An 18,076-nucleotide genomic window follows, 5' to 3' on the forward strand; every position below is an offset into this window, starting at 1 on the left:
GTTTATGTATGCTTGACCCATAGGGGCATATTAGGAGGTGTGGGCTTGTTGGAGGAAGTGCATCACTGTGGGGAGGGTGGCCGTTGATGCTCCATAAATGACATAAGTATCAGTCTTCCCCTGTTTGCATTCAGAACAACATGTATAACTCTCAGCCATCTCCTCTAGCACCATGCCTGCCTGGATGCTGCCATGTTTCCTGCCTTGATGATAATGGACTGAACCTCTGAACCTGAAAGCCAGCCCCAATTAAATGTTGTCTGTGGGGAGCCGAAAGAAGGTGGCTATCATCCTTGCAGCCATCCTGAGCCATATATCCTGATAAGAGACTTGATTACACTAGCCTACAACAGCTGAGCACACTCTGATAACATCTTGTTTTAGATACCCAGGATTTTCCCTTGGGTGGGTGAGACTTAAAGGTGTGTGACTTAAGGGCGTGACTTAGAGATCAGATTTAGAGACAAGACCTAAGGGCATGATTAAAGGTGTGACTTAGACTCATGGCTTAGAAGTGAGACATATAAAAGGTGAGAGGCAGACAGAAGAGTAAACAGAGAATCAGACACTTTAGAGAGTACAACTTGGAGGGAGAACAGAGAATTAGGCATTAGGATTAGAAGAGTACAACTTACAGTACAACTTGGAACTAAGGTTAGAGAGTACAACTTGGAGTTAGTAGACATTAGGCACTTAGCACTTGGAAGAAGTAACTTGGAACTTGGAGGCACTAGGAACTCAAGACTTGGGACTTGGGACTCTTGTCTGGTCTCCATTCCTCGCATCCGTCCTCACTCTCTCTCTTGCTGAACCCCCGACCCACAGACCAGAGCTGCTTGGGGCAGTGCGGGCTAACAAGTGTAGATGGCATTAAAACTGCTGAGTTAAGGCCGGGCAGTGGTGGCGCACGCCTTTCATCCCAGCACTTGGGAGACAGAGGCAGGCAGATTTCTGAGTTCGAGGCCACCTGGTCTACAGAGTTGAGTTCCAGGACAGCCAGGGCTACACAGAGAAACCCTGTCTCAAAAAACCAAAAAAAAAAAAAAAAAAAAAAAATCAACTAGCAAAATAATATGTATGTTCTTGTGACAGAGTTGGTGGAACAAATTTGATACCCAGAATCCACAGTGGGAGGAGAGAACTGGTTCCCCAAATCATCCGCTGGCCTCTGAACATATTCATAGACATGCGGTGAAAAATAAAATCATTATTTTACTTATTTTTATGTGAATGAATGTTTTGCTTACATGTATGGAAGTGCACTGTGTGTGTGTTTGGTGCCAGAGGTCAGGAGCAAGTATCAGATCCCCTGGAACTGGAGTTACAGTCAGTTGAAAACTGCCACTGAAAGATATAGAAAACTTATGAAAAATATGGAAAGTTTTTATGACCCCTAGACCTGAGCAAAAGAATGCAGGTTCACTAGTCCCAAGGAATTGGAACTGAATGTAAGATTTCAGGCCTTCACTGCCCCAGGATACATTCAGGGAGGAGTACATTATTCCTGAGTCAGAGGACACTTGCTGGATTAACATTCCTCAGACCTCAGGGAAGAGAACCCACCTGTGGGTGGGGAAGGCCCAAAGCAAGAAGACACATTCCTAACTACAAAGAAAGATGCAAGTCATCTGGGTGGTCCCAGGAACTGGCTGACCGAAAGATAAATGGTTAGACAAGGTTATATCCTTACAAAAGATAAGTGTATAAGATGTTTTCTGCATGACCCTGACTAAATTTGGGTTGGGACCTTTTAAGACTTTCTACTGTTTTTATGTTATGTTTCCTTGGTAAACCCCTCACCCCCCTGGTTTGTGGTTTTCTTCTATGGAAGCCCTCCTCTCCCAGCCATTCTTTGTCAGTTCCTCTGCCCCTGAGTGGGATACGAATTGACCATCAGTTGACTAATCCCAAAATATACCTCATGCTGTTGCATCAAGAATGGTGTCTTGTAAGTTATTGGGGTAGCTGTGAGTTTCTGAGGCTTGAGAGAGGTCCTCTCTTCGTGGGGGGGGGGTCTTACATTTTGGTGCATTGGCCGGGAAATTTCGTCCACCCTAATCTCCAAGAACCCACTTGGAGGTAAGATTTCACCTGTGGTTTTCTGTCTGGTCGCTGTGTGACTGTTTGTCTAAATTGTCTGGTTTCTTGTGTGCCAGTTTGTCTAAATTGTTTGGTTTCTCGTGCACCTGTCTGTCTGAATTATTTGGTTTCTGAAAAGTGCACTTTCAGTTTGGACTGGCAGTTGTTTCTGTCTTGAGGGAGACAGTAAACCGTTTTTTGTCTAGGGAGGAGACAAACGGGTGACTGGCAGACATGCTGTGGGGGTCACTGGTTGCTGTGCCCTGGGAGACATCTCAGGAGGACAGAGACCCCCAGAGATGTCTGGGAGGTTCCCATCTGTGTGCCGGGGAGGATGTGGAATCCCTCTTGGCTGGCATTAGCAATTGAGACGGGTTTTAGTCTCTTTGTGTGTTAATGATGGGGCAGAGAGAAAAGGTCAGTAATGGCCACCGCCACCTAGGGCAGCAGTTGTTGTTCTCTCTGTTGTTGTGTTCTCATGGCAATGTATCTATATTTGGTTTCTGTTGTTTATTGCTGGCGTGTCAGAAATCTGTTAGACTTCATCCAGCATAGGCTGGCCAAGTCGTCACGTTGTCTGGTTATTAGAGTCTTACTTGAGAGGCAGAGGCAGGCAGATTTCTGACAGTCTTTCTATGTCCTGATTGTGTAACTTGGTCTCTGCCCCCGTGGCAGGGGCAAGAACTGACCATATCCCCTGGTTTATGCACTGCCCGTGACAGGGATGAGCTGTCTGTGTTGTTTAGCTCTGTTTTCTTGGCAAATTGTTTCTGTGTTAGTTGTTGTTTGTGTTCTTAGACTTTGACTGATGTTATTTGGACTCTGAGTTAAAAAGAGGTAACATGGCCACCAGCAGAGGAGGAGATAGAGCTGCCAGTACAAGAGAGCTGCTACAGAGCAGAGAGGCAGGCAGGTCCTTTGGCAAGGGGCACTGTGGTTCAGGTTTGGACAGCCCACCCACCGCATGTAGGGTGTTCTCCAGGTAACACTGCATGGAGGGCGCCCTTGCCTAGCCCACACTTGGCAGGCGACAGCTCGTGGCTCCCCTAGCACAGCCCCCTTGAACCACTCGGCCACACAAGTTGGCTGCCAAGAGAAGAAAGCTCTGTTCCTCTGCTGTTAGCGGAGGCTGCGAAGGGGGCAGTGTGCAACAGCTACCTAGTTTGGTGTATGTGGCTGTACTGGGGACCTCGAGGTAACAACTCGGTGGTTTCCAACCTGCCGCCTGTGAAGATAGGTAGGGCCCAGGTGATTAAGAACCTGGCAGAGGAGAAAGACATCTTCCCTGAGCCATGGCAGCTGGACAAAACAGCCCCAGCAAGATTAGTCACCTGAGAGTTATAGTTATATATTTTTTATTTAAAAAATAGTGAGTAAATAGCACTGAGATTTTGAAAAAGGAAAAAAGTGAGTAGCGCTGAGGCAAGTCACGTTACGTGACTCCAGCTTAGAAACTCTGAACCAACAAAACTGCTTGCAGGCAGGTCAGGCAGGTTGCCTACTGTAAAAAGTTACAGGCTGTCCTGAGTCAGCCAAAAGAATAGGCCTCCATTTTGGTACAGATACAAATTTATAGTAAAAAAATAAGTTAGTTATCAAAGCAATAGATAGGCCAGGATCCCTCAGGCACCTAGATCTAGTGCCCAATATAGTCACCTAGATAAATCTAGTGGAGGAATACCCTTCCCCAGGATAAAAGCCTTTCTTCCACAAGACCCTTGTAGGTTCGGGTCTTCAGGAGTGAAGAGCAAGAGAAGATACCAGAAAAAGAATGTTCCCTCAGACATGGGGACCCCATCAATTGATCAGGCTGAGGTCAACAGCGGGTTACTTCTAACCAGATGTGACCGAGACCTTCATGTGGCAGAAGGTAAGGGACGCCTGAAAGCCCACGCCAGATTCCATTGGCAGATCTTGACAGAGCTACATGAGACCCCACTAATTTTGATCAAGGCACATGAGGTTAAGCAGGGATCAGATGAGTTGCCCGCAGCCTTTCTAGACTAGCTCACAGAGACATTCTGTCAGTGTAGGCAAAGCTTCAAAGGCTAGAGAGACTACAAGATAAGTCATTGAAAGGTTTAGTGTAAGTTGCTGAGGAAGTATACTATACCAGGGAGAAAGAAAAAGAGCAGAGAAAGAAAAAGAAAGAAGATAAAAGGTTTAGTGTAAGTTGCTGAGAAAGTCTACCATATCAGGGAAAAGGAAAAGAGCGGAGAAAGAGGAAAAAAAAAAGTGACAGGAAAGGAATTTACAGAAAAGCTTGGTATAGAAGTTAAGAAAAAACAGAGAAGAGGGACTCCAGTCAAACGGAGATAAACTCCTTAAAAAAGACCAGTGTGCACATTACACTTGAAGGAGCCAGCTTTGGGGTCCAAGAGGGCCCTAACAAATAGAAGCCAGGGTCAGGAAATCTCAGGCCTTGAGAAAAACACCCAAATGGTGAAGGTATTAGCTCTATGTGAAGACAGTGATTGAGATAGACAGGGCGGCTTGGAGCCACCCAACTCTTGATAGACACAGGGTCCTCTGCCAAGCAGATGGACCAAAATGTATTCATGGACTACCCGAAAAATGGTGGACCAAGAGATGGGCTGGGTATTCCATTCATTTATGGTCATCCTAGACTGTCCCTACCCTCCGTTGGGTCGAGACTTACTTCCCAGGATAGGGTCCCAGATACATTTCCTACCCCAAGGGCTGCAACTAACTGACAAGAACTCACGGGTAGAGGAAAGGCTTCTCCTACTGACCCCAGCCGGGAGCTGAGGCAACCTGCTTTACAGATGGGAGCACTTTTCTCCATGCTGGTCAGAGACAAGCTGGTGCTGCTGTGGTGGATGATACAAATGTCATCTGGGCTGATTCCCCAACCCTGGGCTCGTCGGTACAGAGAGCAGCCTTGAAACTTGGGGCCGACACGAAAATCAACATCTGCATGGACATCAGGTATGCCTTTGCCAAAGCCCATGTCTGCAGGGCTATATACCAAGAGAGAGAGAGGACTGTTGAAGCCAGCAATTGTGAGTACTCTTTGCCCAGGACACCAGAAGGGAGGAGACTCAGTGGCCTGAGGCAATAACCGGACAGATCAAGTGGCTTGATTCAGGAGCTTGTCCCAGTTATGGGCCTAAGAGATGGGCTCACTTAAAACACAGAGAAAAAGGGCCGGGCGGTGGTAACGCACGCCTTTAATCCCAGCACTTGGGAGGCAGAGGCAGGTGGATTTCTGAGTTCGAGGCCAGCCTGGTCTACAGAGTGAGTGCCAGGACAGCCAGGGCTACACAGAGAAACCCTATCTCGAAAAACCAAAAACAAACAAACAAACAAACAAACACACACAGAGTAAAAGAAAGAACTCAGATTGCTAGCCATCCTGCCAACTACTATCTAGAGAAAAAGAGACAATGGTGCACACAAAAAGAGAGAACTATACTCCCCAGAAAACAAAAGACTTTCTAGGATAAATGCACAGATGGACTCTTGAGATATAAGTGCATCCAAGCAGTCAAGAGATCTAAAGCGTATAATGGACCTCAGGTTTTGGGCCAGAGAAATAATAAGACAGTGTAAGGTATGCCAGCAAGCAAAGGCTTATGAGACTTAGAGTACATAAGAAAATACCTAGGAGAGAACAGCCCAGAGTATATACAGAGAGACAACCAAGATAATATTAATAGAGATCTTCCCGAGGTTTCAAGTGTTTGAGATAATTAGATCAGATAGCAGTCTTTTGTTTCTAGGGTAAGTCAGGAATAGTCAGAGATATTGGAGACTAATTGGAAGCTCCATTGTTCGTACTGTCTCCAGAACTCACGACAGGTAGAGAGAATAAACAGAACCCTAAAAGAGACCTTAACTAAATTGCCCTCAGAAACTGGCGTTGGCTGGGGGGGGGTGGGGGGAGGGTAGTGGTGTGGTGTTCTTTCCCTTGTCACTTTTCCACACCCAGAATGTCCCTCTTGTGCGAGAAATGATTTTTCAGGCTACTAAGAGATTGTTCCTGGTGCTGTTGACCATCCAACCTCCATTGAAGTTCACAAACACCTGTGCCTGATGCCCACTGGGGACCAGCCACATGCCTGAACAACCCCCTCAAGCTCAAAGTCACCTGCTGTTCTATGAGGCCAAAGAGCAGCAGGCCTTGACTCCTGAGATATCCCCACCCTAGAGGCACAGAGGTAGTGCAGCCTTAGAGGGTGGGGCTTAAGGGTGTGTACACCCAAAGTTAAATGACAGCTTGTGATTCCAAGATTGAAATTGCCCACAAAAGGATAAGAACTAAATGTGAATCTAGAGTTATATAGATTTGTTCCTTTTGAAATTTCTCTTTATTATGTATGTGATTATATGTATATGTAGACAACTGTGTGCCACAAGATGTATGTAAAAGTCAGAGGGCAACTTTAGAAGTGTGTTTGAAGAAAATAGAAACTTTTTGAGACCCCTAGCCAATAGAATAGAGCCTGAGGACCCCTACTTAGTGCCTGAGATTGATAAATGGTGGGATTGCAGTTCAGGATTAACCCTTTACATATCTACTTCTGTCTTTGATGAGGTCAAAGATTATTATGTACATGTACAGCTGGTCCCACGGGTTTATTATCACTGCACTGATACCCTTGAAAATGAGTTCGAGATGCGCCTAAGATGCTTCCACAGGGAGCCCATCTCCTTGACCTTGGCTGACATACTGAGACTAGGCGTGGCTGCAGGTATGAGAATGAAAGGGTTAAAATTTTTCAAAAACTCCGAGCAGGCAGAACAGAACCAAGAGTGCAGGTCAGCTTGGTCGTGAGCTCTGTGTTTCAGGAACTTGGATGACCACAAGACAGATGGTTGATTACGAATAGGCTCTTAGAGACTAGTCTATACAAAATGTTCCCCATGACTGTTCCTTAGACTCTGTTACAAACTGAATAATGGGCTGGTACATTCCACAGGTGCTTTCCAATAACCCTCTTTCACTCCCCCTGGGTTGTGGTTTCCCCACTGGGTTGTGGTTTTTTTTCCTTGTGGGGAGCGACAGAAGGCGGCTATCATCCTTGCAGCCATCTTGAGCCATATACCCTGATAAGAGACTTGATTACAATAGCCTACAACAGCTGAGCACACTCTGATAACATCTTGTTTTAGATACCCAGGATTTTCCCTTGGGTGTGTGAGACTTAAAGGTGTGTGACTTAAGGGCATGACTTAGAGATCAGATTTAGAGACAAGGCCTAAGGGCATGACTTAAAGGCATGGCTTAGAAGTGAGACATATAAAAGGTGAGAGGCAGACAGAAGAAATGATTATTAAGTATTAGGCACTTGGAGTAGGCACTTGAGACTCGAGACAGGAACTAGGAATTAGACACTTGTACTTGGATGAAACTAGAACTTGGAACTTGGAGGCACTAGGGACTAGGAACTAGAGACTAGGAACTCAAGACTTGGGACTTGGAGAGAAGATGAGAGACTGAAGAATAAATGGGATTAAATCACACTCTGTCTGGTCTCCATTCCTCGTGTCCATCCTCACTCTCTCTCTTGCTGAACCCCAACCCTCGGACCAGAGCTAATTGGGGCAGTTCAGGCTAACAAGTTAGTCCGAAAGCCTTTTGGCAGTGCGGGTCCCAACATTGACAGAATGGTCCGAGACATTTTGGACCCCAAACGTGAGGTAGAGCATTTCTCAACATTTCTGCCCCCCAAGCATGGGGCAGCTCGGGCTGCAACATTTCCTTGTGGATTTTGCCTTTAAATTTTCTCTGCCTCCAAAGCTCTGAGGTCAAACCCCACTGCCCCTGTGTGGGTCATGGGTCTTGACCTCAACATGTTGATCGAAATATACCTCTTGCTGATTGCATCAAGTTTAGTGTCTTGTGAGTTACCGGGTGGCCGTGAATTCCGGAGGCTTGGGTGAGGTCCTCCCTTCATGGGGGCCTTACAAGAACAGGCACCGAGGCACTAGTACAGACCCCTCATTATTTCCATGAATTAAGAGTGGCCATAAATGTTGACCTAGTTACTGTTTTTAAAAGAGGTGGTTTATACACTGCTCTTAGAGAAAAATGTTGTTTTTATGTGGACCATTCAGGGGTGATTAGAGATTCCATGAACTAACTCAGAGAAAGGTTAGACCAGAGACAGAGAGACAGGGAAGCACAACAAAATGGTTTGAGAGTTGGTTCAACAGATCCCCGTAAATGACTACCCTGTTGTCTTCCCATGCTGGACCCCTTGTAATCCTGTTTTTGCTCTTGACTATAGGCCCTTGTGTGTTAAGTAGGTTAGTGCCTTTTGTTAGAAAAAGAATAAGTGCTGTTCAGGTCTTAATGCTATGCCAACAATATCGAACTTTACTGAGCCAAGAAGATTATGATGATACTAAAATTTAGCTCTTATGATTAAAGCTAGTTACAAAAGAGGAGTAGGAATGAAAGATATAAAAAACTTATGAAAAATATAGAAAGTTTTTATGACCCCTAGACCTGAGCAAAAGAATGCAGGTTCACTAATCCCAAAGAAGTGGAACTGAATGTAAGATTTCAGGCCTTCACTGCCCCAGGATACATTCAGGGAGGAGTACATTATCCCTGAGTCATTGGACACTTACTGGATTAACATTCCTCAGACCTCAGGGAAGAGAGCCCACCTGTGGGTAGGGAAGGCCCAAAGCAGGAAGACACATTCCTGACCACAAAGAAAGATGCAAGTCATCTGGGTGGTCCCAGGAACTGGCTGACTGCAAGATAAATGGTTAGACAAGGTTACCTCCTTACAAAAGATAAGTGTATACGATGTTTTCTGCATGACCCTGACTAAATTTGGGTTGGGACTTTTAAGACTTTCTACTGTCTTTATGTTATGTTTCCTTGGTAACCCCCTCACCCCCCAACCCCCGTTTGCGGTTTTCTCCTATATAAGCCCTCCTCTCCTAGCCATTCTTTGTCAATTCCTCTGCCCCTGAGTGGGATACAAATTGACCATCAGTCGACTGATCCCGAAATATACCTCATGCTGTTGCATCAAGAATGGTGTCTTGTGAGTTATTGGGGTGGCTGTGAATTTCTGAGGCTTGAGGGAGGTGCTCCCTTCGTTTGGGGGGGGGGGTCTTACACCACGTGGGTTCTGGGAAGTAAACCCAGGTGCTCTGTAAGAGCAGCAAGTGCTCTTAACCACTGAGCCCCTCCCCAGACAGTAAACACATTTTGTAGCACACAGTGCTGGGTGCTGTAATGGAAAATAAAGCAAGAAATGGGCATAGGGGCTGGAGATGTCATTCAGCTGGTAGCAAGCATGAAGAAGCCTGGGACAGATCAGAGATGTGGTTCGAGGAAGGGCCAGAGAATTAAGCATGGGAGCCTCCCTCCTCTTTCCCAGTGCCTCCTCCTGTTTGGTTTGGTTTGGTTTGGTTTGGTTTGGTTTGGTTTGGTTTGGTTTGGTTTGGTTTGGTTTGGTTTGGTGTACTGGCTGGTTTAGTGTCAACTTGACACAAGCTGAAGTTATCACAGAGAAAGGAGCCTCCCTTGAGGAAATGCCTCCATGAGATCCAGCTGTAAGGCATTTTCTCAATTAGTGATCAAGGGTGGGAGGGCCCATTGTGGTTGGTGCCATGCCTGTGCTGGTAGTCCTGGGTTCTTTATTTGTTTGTTTGTTTTGTTTGGGGATTTTTGTTTTGTTTTTGAGACAGGGTTTTTCTGTATAACCCTGGGCTGTCCTGGAACTCTGTAGACTAGGCTGGCCTCGAACACAGAAATCCACCTGCCTCTGCCTCCCAAGTGCTAGGATTAAAGGGTGTGCACCACCACTGCCCTGTGCTGCTTTTTTTGTTTTGTTTGTTTTTGTTTTTGTTTTGTAGTCCTGGGTTCTGTAAGAAAGCAAGCTGAGCAAGCCAGGGGAAGCAATCCAGCAAGCAGCACCCCTTCATAGCCTCTGCATCAGCTCCTGCCTCCAAGTTCCTGCCTGTGTGAGTTCCAGCCCTGACTTGCTTTGGTGAGGAACAGCAATGTGGAAGTATAAGCTGAATAAACCCTTTCCTTCCCAACTTGCTTCTTAGTCATTGTGTTTTGTGCAGGAATACAAACCCTGACTAAGATATTTGGTTTTGTTTGGTTTAGTTTGGTTTACTTTTTGAGACAGAGTCTTATTAAAACAGCTCAGATGACTAGAAACTATGTAGACCTAGAACTCAGAGACATCCAACTACCTCTTCTTCCCAAGTGACAAAGATGCTTTGTGACACATGGCTGGTTTTTGTTTGTTGTCTTTGTTTTTGTTTGAGAACAAGTCCTGTGTAACCCAGGCTGGCCTCCAAATCACTGTGTAGAAAAGAATGTCCTTAGACCTCTGGTCTCCTTTTTTGGCCTCCTGAGTGCTGACATTACAGATGTGCACCACCACACCTGGACTGGACCATATAAACAAGTTAGTCTTCCCACCCATCTCTCTCTCTCTCTCTCTCTCTCTCTCTCTCTCTCTCTCTCCCTCTCCCTCTCCCTCTCCCTCTCTCTCTCTCTCTGTCTCTCTCTCACACACACACACAAACATAGAGAGAGAGAGAGAGAGAGAGAGAGAGAGAGACTGAGAGAGACACAGAGAAAGAAAGAGAGATTTTTATTAGTACACTGAATAGGACCACTTCAACAGCTTCTCTGAACACTTGGCACATCTTCCAAAGCTGTCGGGCTCTTTTTCATCACCACAGGGAGCTATAAACTCCAAAGAAACCTGAGCCAAAAATGGAAAGAGCCTGACACCCTGGAGTCTCTTGGTCCAGATATATCTGACATCCCCTTGACTTTCTGGTATGTCAATAATTTTGTTCTGTCCCCTTGAAATTAGTTTCAATTTAATTGCTGTCACAGGCAACTAAAACTGTTCTATTAGAAGTTGTATAAACTGGGCCGTGGTGGCGTACATATTTAATCCCAGCACTACGAAGGCACAAGCAGGTGGATCTCTTGAGTTCAAGTGCAGCCTGGTCTACAGAAAGAGTCCCAGCATGACCAGGGGCTACAGAGAAACCCTTTCTTGGAAGAAAAAAAAAAAAGTTGTATAAACTGATAACATGAGCACTCTATGGAAAGGTTAAGGGGAAGGTTTTTATTGTAGGTATGTAAGGGAGAGAACAGCCAGAGGCATCAGGAAATCGAAAAAAGAACAGAGAAAGAAGTAGACTGAACATGGCCAGCAGACTGGACTTGCCTGGCCAGGACTGTCTGTGAGAGGGGAAAATAGCAGGGGAGAGAACAGAGAAAGTGAGAGAAGCAACAGCAGGGCATAGAGCAAGCAGCTGGAATAGCAGGATGGTAAGGAGAATTTATAGTTGTGGGGATCGAAGCCCAGGGGAGGAGGTAAGGAGGGCTAGGATGCTGGCAAAGACTTTGAAATGTGTAACAGGTATTTGTGATACCAGCACACATTTTGATATGCTGATAAGCACCACGGGTAGCCATCTGTCCCTGACAGAGATAAGGAAAATGACTCCTTTTGGTAGAGGGAACCAGCTTCAAACGTTCGAGGAGGAAGGCTGCTTTTTATCTAACCATCAGAAACCCTCTTATGGTCGAGGTTGAGCACATTTCTCAATACTTGGGCTGCCTTTTGAAGAATAGGGAATTAGAGTTTCCCTCGGGCCTGACAGAGGTCACTGATTTTACTGGGGTTGGGTGGGGTGAGCATATATATATGTATGTGGAGGCTGAAGTCTATATCAGGGGTCTTCCTCAACCACCCTCCATCGTGTGTGTGTGTGTGTGTGTGTGTGTTGGAATGTTGGTAGCATTCTGTCTAAGCTGTACCCCACAGTTACCTGGCAACAGCCAGGTGTGCCTGACTCACTATAAAAGAGGCTGTTTGCCCCCTCGCTCTCTTGCTTATGCCTTCCTGCTCCTGCTTTGTCCACCCCCCATCATTCCTTTCCCCACCCTCTCCACGGCTGGCCTCTATTCTTCTACCTCTCTCTTCTCTCTTCTCTCTTCTCTCTTCTCTCTTCCTCTCTCCTCTCTCCTCTCTCCTCTCTCCTCTCTCCTCTCCTCTCTCTCTCTCTCTCTCTCTCTCTCTCTCTCTCTCTCTCTCTCTCTCTCTTCCTCTACTATCCTCTTAACTCCCCTCCCCATGCCCGGAATAAACTCTATTCTATACTACAAGGTCATGTGGCTGGTCCCTCAGGCATGGGCCTGCAGAAGCACCCCCTTCCCCATACCTTACCACACATCCACCAAAACATATTACCTCTCTCTCTAGTTTTTTATAACCACATTAAATGTATGTGTGCATAGTGTGTGCACCTGGGGGGAGAGTGTCCTCTTGTAGAGTGAAAAATTATAAAGGCCATTTTATGAAATATGTGTAGATTTTTCTGCCTTACAGAACTCGGAACTGAAAATAAGATTTCAGGCCTTCACACTCCAGGTGAAGGACACTTGCTGGATTACATTCCCCAAGCCTCACCCAAGGCAGGAAGGCATTCCTGACTACAGATAAAGATGTTATCACCTAGGTGGGGCCATAGCCCTATAGCTGGAAAAAGTGACTCTAGATCATTTGGGCTAGATTCTCTGAAATGTTCCACTGTTCTTGGTTACCCCTCCCTTGGTCTTCCCAGTGCTATGTTCAAAATTTGTAAAACAACCAATCATGTGTAAGCGCACGAAAATGCCTTCCTCCCCCCACCCCATGCTATAAAAGACCCTTTATCCCACCACACGTGGCCAAAAACCCTGCTCTTGGAGCTAAAGAGCTTGTCGTTTTTGACCGCCGGCTCCTCCCCTAATAAACCTCTGCTGATTGCATCCAGGTATGGTTTCTTGTGATTTTTGGGTGGTCGCGATCCGGAGGCTTGAGGAAGAGTCTCCCGAGTATGGGGGTCTTCACTCTATCATTCTCTACCTGTCTGACTTGTGATGGTCTCTTACTGAACCTGGAGTTTGTGTTTTTCCAGCTAGGCTGGCAGCCAGCGAGCTCCATGGAGTCTCCTGTCTCTGCCCCCACCCCCACTTTGCTGGAGTTATACACAGTTATAGGTTATAGCCATGCCTAGCTTTTTACATGTTACTAAGTGATAAGTCATTCTCCACCAGCTAACAAGCCAAATCAAAGCATATCAAGGCAGGTTCATTGGGAAGTCTTTCTTGGGAAGGTTGGTCCCATGGACCAAGAACAGTAAAGTTACCAAGGGAAGGGAGACAGAGGTGAGGGGGACAAGAAAGAGGAAAAGAGCATGTTCATGCAGGGAGTTAAAATACAGAGAGGGAGAGAGAGAAGGGAGATCAAAATGTCTCGGTTATGTAGGGAAGAGCTTTTGAGGGAGGGAAGCCCAGCCCCGGGGCTGTAAGGTTCAGCATAGAGGGCTGGCTGGATAGGCCAACTGGTAGGGACTGAGGGATGCTGGGAAAACCTGAAGGCCAGGTCCGCTTTGGTAAGTAAGATAGGCACCTCAGCCATCTGGAGTCTTAATCCTAACCCATAGCATTTACTGAACCATCCCCCAGCTCCATGTCCTAGGTTTTCACCCAGTAGATCTGCAACAATTGTAGGCTTAAGAGTGTAAAGTCTAACCGGGCAGTGGCGGTGCAAACGCCTTTAATCCCAGCACTTGGGAGGCAGAGGCAGGCGGATTTCTGAGTCTGGTCTACAGAGTGAGTTCCAGGACAGCCTGGGGTTATACAGAGAAACCCTGTCTCAAAAAAACAAAACAAACAAAAACAAACAAACAAACAAGAATGTAAAGTCTAACGTAACACACAGTATTGAAAATTACACTATCACAGATGAACTCAAGAACAATGGGCACAAAGGCTGCAAGGGACTCTAGAACATTCTGAAAATCAACCTAACCAACATGGGAAGTGGAAAACACACTCTGGGCCTTCTGTCTAGTAGGAGTTACAGCTTTTTTGTTGTTGTTGTTTTTGTTTTTGAGACAGGGTTTCTCTGTGTAGCCCTGGCTGTCCTGGAACTCACTCTGTAGACCAGGCTGGCCTCAAACTCAGAAATCCGCCTGCCTCTGCCTCCTAAGTGCTGGGATTAAAGGCGTGCGCCACCACCGCCCGGCAGAGTTACAGCTTTTAAACAGAGCTTCCAGAAGGAAAGCAAGCACTTTCTGAAGTGGGGGGGTATGGAGGGTGGGGTGGAGGTTAGGGGGCCACCTGCTTTGTTCATAAACCACATGGAAGCCAGCATACCAGTGCAGCCAGGGGAAGGTTTTTCCTCCCTTGTGCATTGTAAACACATCTTGCATAATTCAGCCTCTTGTCTGGTAGAACATTCCACATAGCTGTCTGGAAGTGGGGAAGTGGGGGTGGGGAAGACCAACAAATCACTAAGCAGGTATGTGTTAGTGAGGAATTCCCAGCAAGCAGCAGGGACACTGGTCTTTTGGACCCACCTGGGTGCAGTGGGCATAGGATTGCAATTAATTTCTCCAAGCAGTTGCTACAGTGTCATGAGGCAAGGGCTTTCTCTGATGTTAAAACAATCAGGTATTTCCCTGACCAGATTTTTAAGCAGACACCATGACCCGAGGGGCAATTCCTCTTGTATTTTCTCTTCCAAAAGCCTGGCTTTCACATGGCCATGGTGGTGCACACCTGTAATACCAGCCGTTGGGAGACAGAAGCTTGCTTTCCTTACACCAAATCTGAGGCCAGCATGGGCTACTCTCTCAAAACAAACAGGTCAGAGGAGATGGCTTACCCCAGTAAAGCACTTGCTGTGCAAGCATGAGGAGCAGATCTCCATGAGCGCATCGATGCTGGACTGGTATGGCGATTCACCTGTAATCCCAGCAGCAAGAGGCAAACAGAGAACTCAGGGAGCAAAGTGGCTGGCTTAGACCAGCTGCACAGGTAAGCTCTGGGTTCAAGTGAGAGACCCAGCCTTAACATGGCCTCTACAGGCATGCACACGCATGAGCATGCACATACATACACACCTGCACATGTACACGTGTGCACTGCTAATGAAATAAGCCAATTCAAGCCAAATTAAAAGTTGTTTTTAAAGGTTTATTTGGGAATGGGCTCCCAGGTGAATTTACTAGCCTCAGGGGACTAGACCAGAAAAAGTCCCAGACAGACCTTGACGGGAAGTTTTTTATGGCTAGTGTTAGCTTTCTTTCTAGGTTCCGCCCAACAGTTACCTAGCAACAGCTTGGGAGGCCTGGCTTGCTATCAAAGGGGCTGTTTGGCCTCTCTTCTCTCTTCTCCCCTTTTCTGTCTCTGCCCCCTTCACTCTCACCCCTTTCTTCCTCCCCCTCTCTCCATGTGTTCCTATACAGCCCCTTTCTCTCTTTTTTCCTCTACCTCCTCTTTCTCTGCCTCTACTCTCTTCTCAAGCCCCCTTCTCATGCCCCAAATAAATTCTATTCTATACTAGCCCATCTTATGGGTGATATGTCAAGGGAGGGATGCCTCAGTATGGGCCCGCTGAGGTACCCCTCCCATCACATCATACTGTGCTCTACCAAATATATTATTGGTTCTACAAAACATATCAGATGCAAAGGAAAATGATGTGTCTGCCACACACTGGCCTTGAGTCCAGGTACAGTCATCTAGGGCAGCAGCCTGAGTAGCTGGTGACTCCAGGTGAAGGGGGTTGTGACAGCTGTCAGGAATGCAGAATTGGGCTTTTGTCACCTTTTCTGTTCCCATGCTTTCATAGTTGGTGAGGGAGAGAGAAATGGAATTTATGGGACATATGGGTAAAGTGGGGGTCTTTGCTTCTATAAACTACACCTGGAATGGATCCCAACATAAGAGACACCTGCACCAATATAAGAAGCCATTTGGAATAAGACTTCCATTTTGAGTAGGGGGTTAAGCTCCCAAGACCTCCCTGGGAATTGACATCCTACTTCACAGAAAGGTCATGTACGTGGGTAACTGACTTACTGATTGGCAAGTTAAGACATGGATGTTAGGCAAGGCAGCTGAATACCCCAGCCAATGGGAGCAGGATAAGTATACAGCAAAGACATGTTCCTAAGGAAATCCCCATCCCTAAATCCTGATTGATGGAACAGATGTTTGTAGATTTCAGGCTTAAAAGCTCTGTAGGATTCTGACTGATGGTCGAAGTTCAGCTCCTGAATCTGTCCTGCATCTCTGATCTATCAGTCTTGGGGTGTGTGTTCAAAAAAACAGCCCTGTTTGACTGAGATCAGTGTCTGAGTGGTTTGTTCAGTGATTCCCAGACCCTAGCAGTAGTGCATGCCTGCAATCCTAGCTCTTGGAAGGTAAGGAAGATGAATTAGGAGTTCATGGTCATGCTTGGCTACTGTATTCAGATGAACAGAGCAATAGAATGAAAATGTATCATAAAGATTGCCGTACCTGGGGCTGAAGATGGAGAGATGGCTCAGCAGTTAAGAGCACTGGCTGTTCTTCCCAAGGTCCTGAGTTCAATTCCCAGCAACCATATGGTGGCTCACAACCATCTTTAGTGGGATTCGATGCCCTCTTCTGGTGTGTCTGAAGACAGCTACAGTGTACTCAAATACATAAAGTAAATAAATAAATATTTAAAAAAAAAAAAAAGATTGGCTTACAGGTCAGTCAGTGTTGGCCCACACCTTTAATCCCAGCACTTGAGAGGCAGAAGCAGGTGGATCTCTCTGAGTTCCAGGCCAGACAGGACTACACAGGAAACCCTTTCTCAAAAAACAAACCAAGAGATATGTGGGGCAGTGGGCTGTGCCAGGAAACTTGGTAAAGTTGAGTGGGTTTGGATGCCCTGAAACATCATATCAGAGCCTGGTAGGTGCTTCACCTGCTCCCCACCAAGCCCCTATCATGTGACCACAGCACCCCATGGAGAGGATCAGTCACAGAGGGGCAGGGCCCCCAAGCCCCTCCACATGCAGATGAGGCATCCCTAACATCTCAGACCAAGCCAATAAAAAGCATCTGCTGCCAGACCCCCAACCCACCCCAAAATGTATATAAGATTCTACTGGAAGGAATAAAGGTGTGAGAATTGCTCCATCAAGGATCCTCTGAGAGCTTCTATCAGGCCACACCTCCTAACAGTACCACTCCCTATGGGCCAAGCATATTCAAACCACCACAGCCTTGTAGGCTTTTGTCTCCCTTGCTGATAGACTGGCTCAACAAGTTCTAGGCTTAATCAGGACATGCTTATGCAGCAATTGTGCACAGCACTTGTGGGCCAATCAGCTGTCTGGTCTTTCTTATAAGTGACCAAGCCTAAATTGGGGGAGACATACCTTCAGAGACGATAAAACCCCCAGAAGAGTAGATTTTTATGGCTTCCCAAGTCATGTACTTGTGTGCCACTTCATCCACACCCCCACTTTGCAGAGGGTCTTTTCTGAGTGCCTGGTGTGGTATGGTGTGGTGTGGTGTGTGTGTGTGTGTGTGTGTGTGTGTGTGTGTGTGTGTGTGTGTGTGTGTGTGTTTGCTCATACTGCTCCCCCCAACCCCCTCCTTAACAGCTGATTCTGGCGGCCGCTGTCTGAGGTGTCTGAGATTTCTCCGATGCTACTTGTCACATCAGACTTGAGATTTTTCCTCCCTTTGAATTCTTTAAGTGGCAGAGAAAACTGACACAATCAAGACCCTTAGACTGTATCAACATGACGATTCACAACTATCTATATATCTAGTTCTCTGGTATCTGATGCCTTCTGGCTTCTGCAGACAGCAGGCACACACATGGTACACAGAAATATATCCAGACAAAACATTCATAAACATATTTTTTAATGTTTAAAGCAAAGCTAAAATAAGTAGAATAAAATTACTTCAATGTCACTTTATGCACAGAATTGCTGCCGGGAGTCATGATTTAAAGAGGGCATGCCAGGTACGAGGATTAACTCATTCTCGTCATAACATACTTACCAAATACGTGGACCTATGAAACATACCTGTAAGTATTGAGGTGTAACTTACTGCTACAGATAATATTCACATGCTAGAGGTCCTCTATTTAGTAGATTGCAGCCTCCAGAATTTACTATGTAGCCATTAGTTTTATTTTTAATC

The sequence above is a fragment of the Arvicanthis niloticus genome, chromosome 10, assembly GCF_011762505.2.
Source record: "Arvicanthis niloticus isolate mArvNil1 chromosome 10, mArvNil1.pat.X, whole genome shotgun sequence".
In the NCBI taxonomy this organism is placed as follows: domain Eukaryota; kingdom Metazoa; phylum Chordata; class Mammalia; order Rodentia; family Muridae; genus Arvicanthis; species Arvicanthis niloticus.